Below are 16,060 nucleotides of genomic sequence, written 5' to 3' on the forward strand. Positions count from 1 at the left end.
TAAAATTCGGAGAGCTTGTGTCCCTAGAGGAGTCAACCAGTATATCGTTTCCTCCTTCGCGCACCGCGCAAAAGGGCTTGGGGATAGACTCACACGGAGTCTTATAAAAAATGTTTCCTTCTTCCCGAGTGCTGTCGTCACCTTCAACAGGAAAAAGGGAAAGTAAGAATGGTACAGGTAGTTTGCAAAATAAGTAGATGCACAGTGGAATGATAATAATGTTACTTTTAAACTGATGCTTTTATTATAATATCTGGTGAATACAGCGATTGTTTCAAATAGCGAGGAATATGCAAATAAAGTGCTACCAGTCAGTCGGTTTGCAGTGGATAGTTGTATTTGGGCGCCGTTGCTTTGGTGTTGCTATTTGAAGATGGCTTCATTCATTTTTGCCAACGGCCTTGCCGCAGTGGTAACACCGGTTCCCGTCAGAACACCGTAGTTACGCACTGTCGGCCTGGGCTAGCATTTGGATGGGTGACCATCCGGTTTGCCGAGCGCTGTTGGCAAGCGTGATGCACTCAGCCCTTGGGAGGCAAACTGAGGAAATACTTGATTGAGAAGTAGCGCCTCCGGTCTCGCAAACTGACATACGGCCGGGAGAGCGGTGAGCTGACCACATGCCCCTCTGTATCCTCATCCAGTGACGCCTATGAGCTGAGGATGACACGGCGGCCGTTCAGTACCGTTGGGCCTTCATGGCCTGTCCGGGAGGAGTTTAGTCCAGTTCACTCATTTCCATTTCATAAGAGGCAGTATGGGCAGACTAAAAGGAGGAAGGAAGGAAGGAAGATTGGGTTTAAGGTCCCGTCGACATCGACGTTATTGGAGCACAAGCTCGGATTGTATCAAGGTTGGGGAAGGAAATTGGCCATGCCGTTTCAAAGGAAGCACCCCAGCATTTGCTTGGAGTGATTTACGGAAGTCACTGACAACCTAAATCTAGATGGCCGGGTGCGGGTTTGAACCGTCGTACTCCCGAACGTAGAGCCATGCGGATAAGATGCCTGTCATCTCGACTGTGCTAACCACTGCGACACCTCGCTCGGTATGGGAATACTATATGGCGGGAATCTGACGTAGTCGAGGTCACGAAGACTGAACAGGCTCTGGGTGAACGGGGAACTGCAACTACAAGCTGCAGTTGGCATCGCGAGCGACCCTGCCCTTGACATTCGATAGCCGGGAACCCACACACGCTGCTGCAGCTCTTTCCAGACCAGGGGGCTCTGGTCAGCCTTAGTACTGGCTGCAGGTGCCACCTGCGGGCAGACTGCTAGTATGCCCCACAGGAAGGCCCGAGCCAGTGAATCCTACCACTTCTTCCGTAGGATGAACCGTCCTTTGTTGTCGTCAGAATGCGGAGTACTCGCGGCGGTAACATTGAACAAAGCTTCCAGCCGCGTCAAGTCGTTAAAATGCCATGAGCTTTCGACCAAGCACTCGTAGACCATTTTCAAGTGGAATGACTGCTGATGGTAGGCCCATAGATACTCATGCTGCTGGCTGTGACGTCACTGGTGCTCACGGCCTCGCCATATGTCGACTCCGTGCGCCCTCTTCTATCACGCGATCGCTGGTTCCCACACCGCGGTGAACTGAAGGCCGCCTTCTCTATTACGGGTGTTATCGAAGATTTTTTTAGATGAGTTCTCTAATTACACAGTCTCAGTGCGAGCTACCACAGAGGTTTCGTCAAATTTGATTCGGCCACCATTTTCTAGATCACTCTCACAAGGGGAGGCCGCCAATTGTGAAATTCAGATTCGATTCATACTGCGCATAATAAAAGCTCATGGCCAGAGGTGTAATGTGGCAAAGCACCAAGATGCACTTCTCAGCCGTTGTCGAGAAAATCGACAGTTAAAAGAAACCGTTGCGGTGAAATACTCTCTACGATTAACGATTTTCTACAGCGTCGTGGCGCAGCGGTAAGCGCTGGAGTTCGTAATCCGAAGGTCGCCGGATTGAATCTCGCGCCAAGCAATTTTTTTTTTATTATTTTTTTTTTTTTTGTAATTCAACTGATTTTCGACGATGTTATAAGTTGCGCTAGAGACCGCATCTACCTTCTTTCGAAGTTAGCAGGCAACTACGCTGTTATGCGGTGGCTCGTTTCGGCCCATTCAACATCTGTCCTTCAAGTGTAACGAGCGAGTAACGGAGTTTATATTTCATACCTGCCACAGCAAGTTTGTGTTCGTGGGGTCTCTATTCTAATTCGAACGTTTGACTTACGCTATACGTATTCGTTTCTACGTCTTCCGTTAACTATACGTGTTTAACATTAAGAAGACAATTAATAACATTTGTGAAATACAACTTTGTTTGCGGAAAACATAATGATGCATAATTGTTGCAACTGATTGCAGGGAATTATATATATATATATATATATATATATATATATATATATATATATATATATATGAATTACAAAAAAAATACTAAAAAAAAGTTGCATGGCGCGAGATTCGATCCGGCGACCTTCGGATTACGAACCCGAGCGCTTACCACTGCACCACCACGCTGTAGAAGATTCCTAATCGTAGAGAGAATTTCACCGCAACGGTTTCTTTTAACTGTCGATTTTCTCGACAACGGCTGAGAAGTGCATCTTGGTGCTTTGCCACATTACACCTCTGGCCATGAGCTTTTATTATGCGCAGTATGAATCGAATCTGAATTTCACAATTGGCGGCCTCCCCTTGTCAGCTAAAACGAACTTTTAGGGTAGCGTAGGCGATAAGACGTCTCATGCTCCTTCTAGCGTTGTTTTACAGTGTTCACTGACTATCCGACGTAAGACTGGCCACCCTCGCAACGTATGTTGTAGGCCCCAAATGTGCTGCATCTTGAACCGGTCTCAGTAAACACCGGGCTTTTGTAGGAGGTTTGTCTTGCACGACTCGAAGCCACAGAACGGCAATTTTCCTGCCCCGGGTCGGTGGTCTTATTATGACTCACTTATGAGAACACTTCATTTGCTGAAGAAAATTTTGGAAATATGTGGAAGTTCCTATGTGACCAAACTGCTGAGGTCATCCGTCCCTAGGCCTACACGCTACTTAATCTTAAACTAACTTCCGCTGAGGACAGCACACATACACCCATGCCCAGGTGAGGACTCGAACCTCCGACAGGGGGAGCCCCGCGAACCGTCCAAAGGCGCCTCGGACCATGCGTCTACCCCGCGCGGCCATTTGCTGAAGCCCTTGCATCGGTGGCTCCCCTCATGGGGCACGTTAATGACGTCTGATATCGTTCTTTCTCGATGTACCAGTGTTTCTATCACAGTGTGCTTCTGTGCCGGTTAATGATGGCTCTTGCTATATAAATAAAGATCGATGTGCGAAGGGTTTCTTTAGACTCTATAGCCAAGGCATCCATTTCGTTTGCAACGGACAAAGATGCATCGCCTTTTTCTACTTCCATAGTGAAGTGGATGTTTCTGTTAATGGTGTTGAGACATTCCAAGCACTCGTCAAGTTTTCTCTCTTCGTGGGGCCAAATGACTAACGTGTCGTTAACGAATCGGAAGAAACAACTAGACTTTAATACTACCTTGTCGAAGGCAATATTCTCGAAATTCTCCATAAAGTGGTTCGAAACAGCTGGAGCTAATGGGCTCCCCATCTCAACGTCGTCCGTCTGATCATAGTACTGCCGGTTGCACAGAAAATAAAATGAGGTAAGAGTGTGACAAAATAGCTCAGAAATTCACTTTCTAAGAGATACATACTAGATCCGCAGAATCTCCTACAGGCACATTGGTGAAAACCACCACCATAACAAAACGTAGCACAATGTCACTCTCACGAAGTCGAAGACGATTAATTCGACTAAGAAAATCCAATGAGTTCTTAATAAGTCGTTCACAGTGATATCTGTTCGGAGTGAGGAAATCGTCCAAGTACTTCACCGACTTGTATGTTGGTGAAACAGTTTTGGGTGGACCTTCGAGAGAGCATAGCCAGTAGGCAATCTAGTCGCCTGACGGAGAAGATTTTTGACAACAATATCTTCCAGAGAAGAGCACTTAACAAGCTTATACGCTTTTTGAATGATTTCATGATTCCTTCAGCTGCCATTCTCTCTATTTCATGAAAGACTATACAATTTCGGCCTTAAACCATTTTCAAGTATCTAAAACGGAAGTATTATACATAAGATACTTTCTATCATTTTTTTATTATTGTGAACCTTGGATCGTGTGTAAGCTTCGGGTAAGTATCTTCCTTAGTTGTTAATTCCTTTCGGATTAACGTTACGTCGTGTCAAACGGCACCACAGTTTGCACAACGACGAGTGGAGGACCAACCCTCCTCACACACCGCAAGTCCCGCACTGAGGGAACTGGCAGCACAGTAAGAGAAGTTTAAACCGCTGTGGAATGTGTTAAAACCCCAATTCGGTTTGCCCAACGGCAGCTATTCTCCTTCGCGCTTTATTGCCAATATTAATTACTAGCTTTGCTCCCGCTGCTTCACTTGCATAAACGTAACAGCCTGAAGTCCGCCCCTGGTAGCTGAGTGGATTACTTGATTTTATTGTTTCCAAAATGTTCCACGAAAAAAAAGTGGTCAGCGTGACGGACTGTCATACCTAACGGCCCGGGTTCGATTCTCGGCTGGGTCGGAGATTTCCTCCGCTCAGGGACTGGGTGGTGTGTTGTCCTTATCATCATCATTTCATCCCCATCGATGCGCAAGTCGCCGCAGTGGACAACTAGAAAGACTTGCACCCGGCGAACGGTCTACCCGACAGGAGGCCCTAGCCACACGGCATTCCCATTTCCAACGGCCTACAGAGATTTGTTTTTATTTTACAGAATTTTTATGTCGTTCACAAACTGCAACATCTTCTAAGCTTTCCACACTAATTACGGCCATGTAAGCATAGACTTTGCTGAATGTACTTCTGACCAAAAAGCGATTCTGGTACCTGAAGTCCAAAGTTTTTGTTAATCACACCTTTTGCTTTCTTGTGGAGGTATTTCCGTAGCAACTTTCATCTCCTAACAAATATTTCTTTATATCTAACCAAGAAGTGAAATACCAGTTTTCCTAAATTTACCTTTAAAATTTATTTAATGTAACGAAACTTTTTAATAAAATGTTTCATCCCCTATTGTACTCCCTTAGGGGCTTGAATATGCAGAAACGCTGAAACACGTTTTTTTAAATTATTTTTCACTTCTAACCGAGACGTCAAATACCAGTTGTCATAGATGAAGCCGTAAAAATCGTTTAGTAGGTCTCTAGTAATTATTTATTTTCAAAAGGTCTTTCACCCACTATTTTACCCTCCTAGTGGGTGAATTTTCGAAAATGCTGAAACACCCATTTTTTATTTTCTGACTGAGAAACCAAATACAAGTTTTCGTAGTTCTACCTTCAGAATTCCCTTAATATGGTCAGACGTTCAAAAAGCCCTTCATCCACTACTTCGTCCTCTTAGGAGTGGAATTACGGACAACCCCTTCTTAAGCGATGCCTACTGTATAAGATCCACACTTCCTTCAAACTTCAAGTTTCTCTCCTTAGCGGTTTGGGTTGGGCGATGAGGATCAGTGAATTAGTCTTACCCTGTTTCAGCCCTTTGGGGGTTGGATTTCCAAAAAGAGTGAAACACGTATTTTTTTATCTCTAACCGAAAACACAAACATCGATTTTCAAAGTTTTAGCTTTGAAAATGGGCTCCCAATGAAATATTTTAATAAACATTTCGCCCCCTATTTCGCCCCCTTATGGGTTAAATTTCGAACAACAGTGACATTTACATGTTTTATTTCTAACGGAGAAACCAAATACAAATTTTCGGAGATGTAACTTCAAAATGCTTGCACAATGAAATAATTCCATAAAAATTTTCATTCTTTGTTTCACCCCCAAAGCAGCTGAATTTCTAAGAACAGTGAAACACATATAGCTGTGAAGACAAATTTAAGTTTTCATAGATTTAGCTTTAAAACTGCTTCATAATAAAATATTTTCATAAAAATATCTCCTCCCCTGTTTCAACCTCTTAGCGATTTAGTTCCCAAAAATACTGAAACACACATTTTCATCTGTAACCGAGAAGTCAAACGCCATTGTTCATAGATGTACCTTTAAAAATATTTTAGCTATTCTGTAATAATGATATTTTTCAAAAAAAAGCTTTCACTCGCTATTTCATCCCATAGGGTTAAATTTACAAAAATTCTGACACTTGTATTTCTTTGTTTCTGACCGAGAAACCAATTACAAATTTTCGTAGGTGTAGCTTCAAAACTGTCGTAATAGCGACATTTTTCAAAAAAACCTTTCATCCTCTATTTCACCGCCTTAGGGTCGGAATTTCGAAATATCCCTTCTTAAACGACGCCAACAGTGTAAGATCCACACCTTCTTCAGATTTCAGGTACCTATCCTTAGCGGTCTGTGTTAGTCAGTCAGTCAGTCAGTCAGGACAGTGCCTTTTGTATATTATTAATCATTGCCACACCCATATAGCATAATTATATTTGATGATAACACCAGTTATTGCAGACCAAAGTAAGAGAACTGAGTTCCCCCTGATTATGCAAAAAACGAATCTCTTTGTTATTCAGTAACAGCCCATTTTACGATCACTTAACGGACCACAACCAGTTAATAAAGGAAGCTAAAACCCAACCGCAGCTTATACCAAAAGCTTAACTTGGTAGAAAGCTTCCACTAGCAGAAGGAAAACATTATAAAGGACTGAACCTCTTAAAGACATCAGAGAATAACCTTCATGGTACTAGGAGCTGTATAGGACAAAAGCTGTATGAGAAGACAGAGACTGGAATACATTCAGCAAGTAATTCAGGATGCAGGGGTGAAAGTGCTACTCCGAGACGAAAAGACTGGTGCAGGGCAGGAGAGGAATTCGTGGCCAGCTGCATCAAACCAGTCAGAAGACCAGAAAACGTGACTGCACAGACAGGATGTTTATTGTGCACTCTGCGTACTCTTGCAGTCAGAATTTCGTCAATCAGTACAGCTGTGACCTGAAGCAGTCATAATCGGGTGCTCCCCACACCACGACGCCCAGCAGTTGCACCGCAGTGTCTCCCCAAATTTCGGAAGCATTCGACTCGCTCCCCAACCCCTGCCATCCTCCACCACCCACCAGCCTCTCAGCGACTATGGTCATCCGGCACAATATCAATCGCGATCTATAGGTGAACACAAGGCAATGCCATTCATCAGCATCTCATGCTCCCCGGTCACGGCACCGTACAAATGCTGTTGACGGTAGCCTACAGTAATTCCCTCGGCTGGTTGCCGCTAGTCTCTGACCAAATGCACGGTATGACACAGAATTTGAAGGGAGTCCATTACTTGTTCTTGGATTGCACGTGCGGAGATGAAAGAGTTATGATGTTCTAATTAACAATACGGGGATCCTTCCTTGTGATTCTGAGATGCGGTCCACCGAAAACATGACGACGAATTTGCAAACCCTCTCGTTCCCATGCAGTCGAGCATCAGGCTTCGGCCACATCCGAATGGCCCATAAATCTGGACAACACACGATTCGACCCAGCCAAATGGAGATCCAGAATAAGGCTCTTTTGAAGCTTCGCCGGGTGTTGATAATGCTGTCCCACAGTGACCACTCAACTTATGACGCTGTTCAAGCTTCTTATGTACCCTACCAAGCCTGGTAGCAACACTAAAGACGAACAACACCAATGCTCTCTGATGGCCGTTTACCTGTCACAGAGAACTGAATCTTTAATCATTTACACACACGCAGATGGTCTGCACATGTACACAGTTACATCGACATTCGACCATGTCTGCTGGGTGATTCACTTTTTTGTCAGGGTGTGTAAATTGGTTTCATACAGCTAATAGGAGTGGTGCCCGCATCTCGTGGTCGTGCGGTAGCGTTCTCGCTTCCCACGCCCGGGTTCCCGGGTTCGATTCCCGGCGGGGTCAGGGATTTTCTCTACCTCGTGATGGCTGGGTGTTGTGTGCTGTCCTTAGGTTAGTTAGGTTTAAGTAGTTCTAGGTTCTAGGGGACTTATGACCACAGCAGTTGAGTCCCATAGTGCTCAGAGCCAATAGGAGTGGTGACAATATTAATCTTGTCTCATTGGTCAAAGGGAGGCTGTTCGTTCTTTTATCCCACCAATTTTCGATTGACGACAAGTCTGGTGATCTAGCAGGCCGACGCCAAGAAGGTACGTGTTACTGCAGCAGCATGTGGTGGTGCACTGTGTTGCTGAAAAATAGCGTCTGGGGTGTTGTGCAGAGAGTGTATGGCTACGGGTCGCAGGATGACATTAACGTCGGTCACATTGGCCGCAGTGCTCCGGAAACGCACCAACTGTGGTTCAAATGGTTCAAATGGCTCTGAGCACTATGGGACTTAACATCTATGGTCATCAGTCCCCTAGAACTTAGAACTACTTAAACCTAACTAACCTAAGGACAGCACACAACACCCAGCCATCACGAGGCAGAGAAAATCCCTGACCCCGCCGGGAATCGAACCCGGGAACCCGGGCGTGGGAAGCGAGAACGCTACCGCACGACCACGAGATGCGGGCGCACCAACTGTGATTTGTGGTTGTACACAACAGCAGCCCACACCACATGCCCTTGAGTTGGCACTGTATGTCTTGTGTGAATGCAGTCACTGTGATGACTCCCACACTGTCTACAGTGAACCAAAATGCGGCTATTATTGTCAAACAAACAAAACTGGATTCATCTGGAAACACTACCTGATGCCATTCTCGTCCCCAGCAATGTCGTTCCATACCTACCATCTAGCATGTTTCTGCACATTCGTCAAAGGTAGGTGGAGAAGAGGACGATGCGCACGTAACCTATGCTGTAATAAACGGCAACAGACTGTCACCCCTGATGTGTTATAACGTTCCAGTGTTGCACCAGAGCCGAGGAAGACGCAGATCTGTTCTGCAATGCCATTCGGATTCGGAGGTGTCGACCTTCTCCGGGGGCGGTCTGGATGTTCTAAGGCCTTCCGTGAACCATTCTGCACCACCCGTTGCACTGCCGAAACACTTCGTCCCACACGAGTACCAGTTTCCCGGATGGACGCATCACATTCTCTCACGGCAATAATGAGCCCTCTTTCAAACTCACTGATTTGACGGTACGGTTCGCTCATACGTCTGCTCAAGTCACACTCATCTATTACCTTCGGTTTATAGCGACAACGAGAGCCGCATACACATTTCTACCGATAGGTGGTGCTGCGGCACGATATCGATTATGACCTCGTATCCCACGGGCCGACATGGTTCAAATGCTAATAATTTCTCCAGAACATACTAATATACATGTCCTGTGAATATGAGTACCCTATCTCTACCCGTTCAAGGTTTCGTTTTTTCTGAACATGAATGTGTTTTATACACTCCTGGAAATGGAAAAAAGAACACATTGACACCGGTGTATAAGACCCACCATACTTGCTCCGGACACTGCGAGAGGGCTGTACAAGCAATGATCACACGCACGGCACAGCGGACACACCAGGAACCGCGGTGTTGGCCGTCGAATGGCGCTAGCTGCGCAGCATTTGTGCACCGCCGCCGTCAGTGTCAGCCAGTTTGCCGTGGCATACGGAGCTCCATCGCAGTCTTTAACACTGGTAGCATGCCGCGACAGCGTGGACGTGAACCGTATGTGCAGTTGACGGACTTTGAGCGAGGGCGTATAGTGGGCATGCGGGAGGCCGGGTGGACGTACCGCCGAATTGCTCAACACGTGGGGCGTGAGGTCTCCACAGTGCATCGATGTTGTCGCCAGTGGTCGGCGGAAGGTGCACGTGCCCGTCGACCTGGGACCGGACCGAAGCGATGCACGGATGCACGCCAAGACCGTAGGATCCTACGCAGTGCCGTAGGGGACCGCACCGCCACTTCCCAGCAAATTAGGGACACTGTTGCTCCTGGGGTATCGGCGAGGACCATTCGCAACCGTCTCCATGAAGCTGGGCTACGGTCCCGCACACCGTTAGGCCGTCTTCCACTCACGCCCCATCGTGCAGCCCGCCTCCAGTGGTGTCGCGACAGGCGTGAATGGAGGGACGAATGGAGACGTGTCGTCTTCAGCGATGAGAGTCGCTTCTGCCTTGGTGCCAATGATGGTCGTATGCGTGTTTGGCGCCGTGCAGGTGAGCGCCACAATCAGGACTGCATACGACCGAGGCACACAGGGCCAACACCCGGCATCATGGTGTGGGGAGCGATCTCCTACACTGGCCGTACACCACTGGTGATCGTCGAGGGGACACTGAATAGTGCACGGTACATCCAAACCGTCATCGAACCCATCGTTCTACCATTCCTAGACCGGCAAGGGATCTTGCTGTTCCAACAGGACAATGCACGTCCGCATGTATCCCGTGCCACCCAACGTGCTCTAGAAGGTGTAAGTCAACTACCCTGGCCAGCAAGATCTCCGGATCTGTCCCCCATTGAGCATGTTTGGGACTGGATGAAGCGTCGTCTCACGCGGTCTGCACGTCCAGCACGAACGCTGGTCCAACTGAGGCGCCAGGTGGAAATGGCATGGCAAGCCGTTCCACAGGACTACATCCAGCATCTCTACGATCGTCTCCATGGGAGAATAGCAGCCTGCATTGCTGCGAAAGGTGGATATACACTGTACTAGTGCCGACATTGTGCATGCTCTGTTGCCTGTGTCTATGTGCCTGTGGTTCTGTCAGTGTGATCATGTGATGTATCTGACCCCAGGAATGTGTCAATAAAGTTTCCCCTTCCTGGGACAATGAATTCACGGTGTTCTTATTTCAATTTCCAGGAGTGTAGTTTTATTGTACTTTTAATTTAGACCCGTCCCATCCGTTATCTTACAGTCTATTGCGATTTCATTTTTTGTGCGTCTCGAACGTAGTATTTAAATCTGGTGAATACGACTGCCAACACATTCGACAAACCCATTCGACATCTAGCAGCACAAGCTTTTCGGAGGTTCTATCGAGCATGTTACATATATTTTGGGAACTGCGTTCTCACTGGTAAAATGGTTCATATGGCTCTAAGCACTATGTGACTTAACATCTGACGTCATCATTCCCCTAGTCTTAGTACTACTTAAACCTAACTAACCTAAGGACATCACACACAGCCACGCCCGAGGCAGGATTCGAACCTACGACCGTAGCTGCCGCGCGATTCCAGACTGAAGCTCGTAGAACCGCTCGGCCACACCGGCCGGCTGTGCTTTGTTTTCAAAATAGCCGATGCGAAGCAGCGGGCTAACAACATTCCCACAAGGAAGGTACAAGATGGTGATACCTACAGCAACATTGCAAAAGGGAACACGCCCACCCTTAGGACAAAACGGGCCCAGATTGGTACTAGAATGCCCACCATAGCTCAGGACGTGCAGGCTGTTGTTGGTGGCACCACCGAGCAGGCGTCGAATCGGCGTCAGGAGCGCCTGGGCGGGGTCGCAACCAGAGAACACATCCCCCACAGAAACCTCCACAACCGAAGTAAAACAGGGAACATCAAAGACGAGCTTCACTCGCTATTGTAAGTGATGAAGGAGTTGATCAAAACACTCCCGCCGAGCGGTTCTAGGCGCTGCAGTCTGCAACCGCGCGACCGCTACGGTCACAGGTTCGAATCCTGCCTCGGACACGGGTGTGTGTGATGTCCTTAGGTTAGTTAGGTTTAAGTGGTTCTAAGTTCTAGGGGACTGATGACCTCAGAAGTTAAGTCCCATAGTGCTCAGAGCCATTTGAACCAATTTTGAGCCAAAACACTTCCGCAGCTGCTAACGGCTGCAGTGACGTCAACCATCGCGTCCCACCTCCAACAAACTAAACCAGGTCATGAATAACGCCATTCAAGGATTAAAGGTTTGCGCATAGAACGCGAATATGATAAGAACACAGGCCGGTGAGTTTCGGCAGTTATTGCGGGATGAGGCAGTAGACATCTGCCCAATCTCAGAAACTCACCCAAAGCCTGGTGTGCCTGTACGAGCGGCAAATTATGTCTGCCACCGTGCTGATAAGTTAACTGCGTGTGAAGGCACCGCAATCTATATAAAGACGTCCATGAAACACCACGTGGTGCAGCTGCCGCAACTGCGCTTGGTAGAGGCAACTGCTGTTGCAGTTACTACATCGATAGGACAAAATTACGTTCGTCGCAGCCTATCGGCCTCCATGAGGTCTCCTGTACCCAGTGGAATCGAGGTGCTGATGACCATCCGGGGAAAAATCTTCGTTGCGGGGGACTTCAACGCCGAGCATACCAACTGGAACCACAGAGTGACGACCAATAGCGGACGCCGGCTGCTGCGAGTCGTTACAAGGCACAAAGGCAATTTACTGGGACGCTATGATCCCACAATATACCCACAAATGGCGGACGAGCAGATGTCCTAGACATTGCACTGCTAAGGAGAGTGGGAAACCGAGCCACAGCAACCACGCAAGTTGCGCTATCGTCTGACTACCTTCCGGTGCTTTTCGATCTAGAAGTGACAGGAGAACAAACAGCAAACCGCTGACGGCCATTAGGGAATGTAAATTGGGAGCAGTTTAGGGATGACTTTCAAACGCCACTCGAAAACGTCCCTGACGTCGAAATCGCGGCGTAGACGAGGTGTTCAGGAGCTTTACCAAGGTAGCTCTACAGGCTGTGGACAGTGCGTCCCCCAGAGGTGCTCATAGGGCAAGGGACAACTCGCGTCATCCCCCCCCCCCCCCCCCCCCGAAATAACCGGTGAAATTGTGCACAAATATCGGGTATTCCGGGAATGACAACTGACGAAACATCCAGCCACCAAACGCTACATAAATCGGCTCAGGAGGGGATTTAAAGTAGCAGTGGAACAACACCGAAGGAGGGAAGGGGCGGCAAAGTCAGCCTCCCTCCGAATAGACGATGGTAGTGTTTGGAATACAACAAAGTACTTCTTCAGGAAAGGCCAGTGCATCCCCCCCCCCCCCCCCCTCTATGAACCTGACGCCAACGCCAGTGCCTTGGCAGACAACTTCGTTCCTGTTGACGATCCCATCGATGAGGAACACCTACAACTGGTGCAGCTAAGGCTGCCGGCCTTCCTTGGTACCCAGTATGAAGGCGAAGTCGAGACAATAACAGAGGAAGAGGTTGAAGCGCAGATCAGTCTCCTAAACCCGAGGAGAGCCGGTGAAGACGACAAACTCGAGAAGATAATCCTAAAATCAGGTCAAGTTACCTTCCATTCCGAAGGCTGTTGCACGCAGCGACTGTTACATTGACTTGTAAATAATAGATTTCAGCTAACAGTCATCCTTCTGAAATTCTATTGGCAGATCTATATTTCAGCTAGAAACTAGCCATTCTAAATGCACTATCATTTTTTATCAATGCATATAATGCCTGTTGGTCGGGATTCATCCACAGTTCATTGAATCCTAAAATCATTGAATCCTAAAATAACTACCCCCTAATGCCATCCGTCCCATCACCAATATCGTTAACAAGATTCTGCAGGCAGGCAACTATCCTGTTGCATGGAAGCATGCAGAGGTCGTTGCCATACCAAAACTCGGAAAAGATCACAGCCTCCCCCAAAATTATAGGTCAATTAGTTTCCTCCCGGCCATATCCAAGGTCTTCGAAAAGCTGTACATGAAGAGATTACTGCAGCACGTAAAAGCAGACGGCCTTATCTCGCAAGGGTAGTTTGGTTTTCGGCGCGGACACACACACACACACACATCAGCTCCTACGCCTTGTGGAGGACGTGATGGATGCCTTGGAGAAGCGTGAGTATTCAGGGGCAGAGCTTCTCGATGTATCCAATTCCTTTGACTGCGTGTGGCATGAGGGTCTCCTCTACAGACTATTGGGGGTACCGACGCTGTATGTCAGACTCATTGGACCATCCACGTCCGCGCCGAGGTGGCACGTCAACATCCCGACAAATACTGGCGAGAGTGCAGCAGCGGTCTGTACTTGACGCCCTGCTGTACTCCCTCCACACCTCAGACACGCCAGAAGACGACAGGGTCGCGTTAGCACTACACGCAGACGACATGGCTCGGTACACAAGGTGTACCAATGCCAGTGTCATGCGCCGACGTTTACAACTAGCATGCGGCGATCCTGGGCCACCAAATGGGAACTGATATACAATCCCACCAAAAGCCAAGTCCTAATCATAACAAGAAAAAGAGTTCCTGTCGACCTACAGCCGGTGCGGATCACGGGTCGCTGACCTGGGGACCGCATATAAAGGAAGCATGGGCCAAACCCAAGGCAGGCTGAAAACCCTATACCCAGTATTAAACCCTAAAACCACACGCTGTATCTGGCGCTGATTCACCCTGTGATTGAATACGCGACCGTAGTGTGGGGAAACGCAGCCGACAGCCACCTAAGACGCCTGCAGGGCGCAAGAGCTACACGAGCTCAATGGCGTTCCTAAAATAAAGGGCAAAATACGACAGACTGCGCGCAACTTTTATGAAACGACGCTACAGGGTAGTTGCAAATTTAAGAAACTAGCCACACAGGAGAACTACCACTAGATGGCCAGACCTGATACGCCAATAAAATGAGCATAGCAATAGCAAAACACACGCATAGGACACAAGAAACTCTAGTCCAAACAAGACACAAAAGCAGGAAACGCACGAGTACGAGTAACAGCTATTTTGCAGACTTGGATAATTCCTGTTATTCGGAAGGGATCAACAAATTAGAACAACGTTGGACGAAGTGGATTAATCCAAAAAGAGACTATGTCAAAAAAAAAAAGGTTTACCCCAAACACGTAAGTAGTTCTTATTTTTGCACGGACGTTTCAAACGAACCTCGTAGACAAAAAAGAATTCCTTATGGTGATTAAACATTACTATGTGAAAGGCAAAACACCTCAGGAGACTAAAGAGAAGCTTGATAAACATTACGGTTACTCTGCACCTTCGATTATTACAGTACATAAGTGGTTTCAAAATTTTCGGAGTGGCCATATGGGCACAAGTGATGCTGAACGTTCTGGACGCCGTGTGGAGGTTACGACTCCAGAAATCATTGATAAAATCCATGATATGGTGATGAATGACGGAAGAGTTAAGGTGCGTGAGATTGCTAGTGCTGTGGGCATCTCGAATGAACGCGTACATAATATTTTGCATAAATATTTGGACATGAGAAAGCTATCCGCAAGATGAGTTCCGCGATTGTTCACGCTCGACCAAAAACGGAACCGTGTGAAGTGTTGCAAGGGTCGTTTGCAGTTGTTCAGGAAGAATCCGTAGGACTTTAAGCTTCGTTTCGTCACTGTGGATGACACGTGGATACATTACTGAAATCCTGAGACTAGACAACAATCTAAACAATGGGTTACCAAGGGAGAATCTGTACCAAGAAAGGCGAAGACCATTCCTTCGGCCGGAAAGGTTGCGGCGATTGTCTTTTTGGGATTTGCAAGGGATAATCCTCATGTACTATCTGGAAAAGGGTAAAACTATTACAGGTGCATATTGTTCACCGTTAATGGACCGTTTGAAAACCGAGTGCAAGAAAATCGGTGGCGACTGGACCCCAAAAATGTCATTTTTTATCACGACAATGCACCAGCACATACCTCAGCAGTTGTATTCGCAAAATTAATGGAAATAGGATTCCAACTCGTTTTACATCCCCCGTGTTTTCCAGAATTGACTCCCTCGGACTACTATTTGTTCCCCAATTAGAAGAAATGGCTGGCGGACAAAGATATTCAAACGAGATGGTGACTGCACCAACTACTATTCTCTATTACCACCTAAAACTTACTTTCCCATTCGTACTGCCAAGCCCACATTCTCCCGTAGCTCCCTTTTTTATTACTCCCCCTACAACGGCGTTCCTATCTCCATGACTGTTAGAGTTTCATCTTCCTTTACGTACTGAATTACCCGTTCTATTTTCTCATAAACTTTCTCTGTCTCTTCATCTGTTGCTATTTGCAACGTCGGCACGTATACCTAAACTACCATTGCTGGCGATGGTTTGATATAAAATCCGATGAGAACAAATATATTATTCTTC

At 47.2% G+C, this 16,060-nt stretch overlaps 1 pseudogene; it reads left to right on the forward strand.

Moving 5' to 3' along the window:
* The first annotated feature begins 391 nt into the window (after positions 1-391).
* Positions 392-509, forward strand: LOC126417224 (5S ribosomal RNA; annotated as a pseudogene).
* The last annotated feature ends 15,551 nt before the right edge of the window (positions 510-16,060 follow it).

Source organism: Schistocerca serialis, chromosome 8, assembly GCF_023864345.2.
Source record: "Schistocerca serialis cubense isolate TAMUIC-IGC-003099 chromosome 8, iqSchSeri2.2, whole genome shotgun sequence".
In the NCBI taxonomy this organism is placed as follows: Eukaryota; Metazoa; Arthropoda; class Insecta; order Orthoptera; family Acrididae; genus Schistocerca; species Schistocerca serialis.